The sequence below is a fragment of the Oratosquilla oratoria genome, chromosome 6, assembly GCF_046742065.1.
Source record: "Oratosquilla oratoria isolate Oo_2021 chromosome 6, ASM4674206v1, whole genome shotgun sequence".
In the NCBI taxonomy this organism is placed as follows: domain Eukaryota; kingdom Metazoa; phylum Arthropoda; class Malacostraca; order Stomatopoda; family Squillidae; genus Oratosquilla; species Oratosquilla oratoria.
The window spans coordinates 47144835-47147334 of record NC_134782.1 but is presented as its reverse complement, the minus strand read 5'-3'; the positions used below and the strand labels follow the sequence as shown (position 1 = coordinate 47147334).

Genomic DNA, 2500 nt, shown 5'->3' with positions numbered 1-2500 from the left:
CATGAGATATAAAAACCTGAGTCTATTCTACATTACGGAAATGTATACATAAATCACAGTACATACATGCACACATATACACGCACACGGACGCTCACATGTACACGGACGCTCACGCACAGACACACACACACACACACACACACACACACACACACACACACACACACACACACACACACACAAAAGTATACACGTACATATACGTAAACGTACAAACGCACACACACACACGCATGCATATTTCAAACCGAAAATAGATTTATTGCGCAGCGGGCATCTCGGTTATATGAAGAGCAGATGGTTACATTTTCCCTCCTCCTTTGTCTCGTCTATAAAGCCCTGTTCACAGTAATGGCTTGAACCGCACGGAACCGCTACTGCGTTGTTACGTGTGAACACTTCCATTGACTTACACTGTAAATAAACCGCGGCGGTTGAAACCGCTAATGTGTACAGGACCTTACTCGAGGGAATCAGCTCGTGGTCACAACTCATCCGGTTTTTCCACTACACTAGATATACTGACATCTATAGTGTGCTGCTGAACTTAGCAAACTCGCGTAGATATTTCATTCTATTTTGATAAGAGTTGTTTTTGATGTTTGGTATCCGTTTAGTATTTCGCTCCTTATATCGTACTCCTCCCAATTTTGTCGCAATCTTTATTCCCTTCACTACCGAGGTAAGGACTGCCAAGGAAGATATTCTCGTCTGGTGACAGCCAGAAAAAAAAAGAAAAAAAAAAAAAAAAAAAAAAAAAAAAAAAAAAAAAAAAAAAAAAAAAAAAAAAAAAAAAAAAAAATAGTGACACCGAATACATAACGGCGCCGGACGAGATCGGCTATCACCCATTTTCTATTGAGTGGGTGATTAATAAAATCATCACACGGCGGCAGCTAGATTAGGAGAGAGTCATCTTGTACGGGGGGGGGGGAGTTGATTATGGTAGAAAGCCACAAAGAATTTACACCGAACAGACCTACGATGTGTCAAACCGTAAGATCTGTTGTCAAATATTGGCATTTCACCTTTCAAATTCCTGTTCAGTAAATTACTCTGGAAGTAAAATTACACAACTTTAAAGCGTAAATACTGTATAATTTGTCCGTCGAATATTCCTTATTTCATTGGAGCAACTTTGTGTAAAGTCAGTCTGATTTCCAAAGTATTTTATAATACAGAAATTGGAAAGGTGGATTGCTAACGTTTGATGGTAAATTTTACAATCGTCAATGTTTTGTGTATACGGGTCCAGGAATCTCGTAACCATATAATAACGCTACCGGGTTGCTCGGTAGCCTAATGGCTACTGTGTCGAACTCACAACCAGGTGGTCGTGAGTTCGAATCCCGTTACCCGCTGCGTGTTTCTTGCGTTAGTTTCCGACGGCTTTGGTCAGACGGGGAAGCGATAAAAAAAAAAAAAAAAAAAAAAAAAAAACAGCGGCTTGCTGCATTTGACAGGGCTTTGCCATACCACGGGTTTCTCATCCACTTCATGGAAGAGTGACAGTAATTTATTTTTATCTTTATAATAACACTAACAAGGCCAAGAGGGTGACCCAGGAAAAGATGGAAGGATGGAATCAGAGAAGGAATAGAAACGAGAGTAGAGACAATTAAGACGATAGAAGATGAAGAGAGGTACAGAGATCGATTCCCAATGGAGAAACTTTGCGAGGCATCACAACAACTGACAGGGCTACTGTCATACCTGGAGTATGACGAGAAGAAGAACAACACCATCATTACTTAAACGTTATGTGTTTTACTGATTGATCTCGAAGTTGCATTGAGGCACAAAATAAACTCAGAGGAAGTATGGTTGAAAAGCTAACAAGGATAAAACAGAGCAGAAAGGAGATAGGAAAATATAATACAAAAAAAGATGTCAAAGGATTCAGTAATCAAGAAAGGTTTGACGCCATGAACGATTGTAGATTCGAACGAGGTCGGTACCATTACACCAGCATGCGCGCGAGCTTGTATGTGTGATTCACCATGGTCTTGGATCACGTGTTTGACTCGTGATCGACAGTTATTAACCTCCCGGATGAGAGCTCAGAGCTCGTATGACCGATCTATGGGTAATACTGTGACCCTAGACGCACCCCCCCCAATTCCTCGCCCACGAGAGTTGGAGTAACAACCCACAGCGCAGCGATACTGAAATTATTTCAGCCCTGGGCGGGAGTCGAACCCGGACCGCCGTACTGGCAGGCGAGAACTCTAACCACTGCACCACTAGGTTGTGTGTATGTGTGTGTTAGTGTGTATTTGTGTTAGTGTTAGTGTGTTAGTGTGTGTGTGTGTTAGTGTGTGTGTGTGTGTGTGTGTGTGTGTGTGTGTGTGTGTGTGTGTGTGTGTGTGTGTGTGTGTGTGTATTCTTCTTCTTACATGTATACATCCGTGTATGTGCGTACTTGCAAACATACACCTTTGTATTCAAAGGCGCACAAGGCATCTCAGCCTCTTATGGACGAAATAAAAGAAAGTCA

The 2500-nt window shown here is 41.8% G+C and overlaps 1 protein-coding gene across 2 annotated transcripts in view; it reads right to left on the bottom strand.

The window, feature by feature from the left end:
* LOC143026470 (uncharacterized) overlaps positions 1-2500 on the bottom strand; it is a 329789-nt gene that overhangs the window by 19907 nt on the left and 307382 nt on the right. The gene's annotated exons all lie outside the window — the stretch shown is intronic.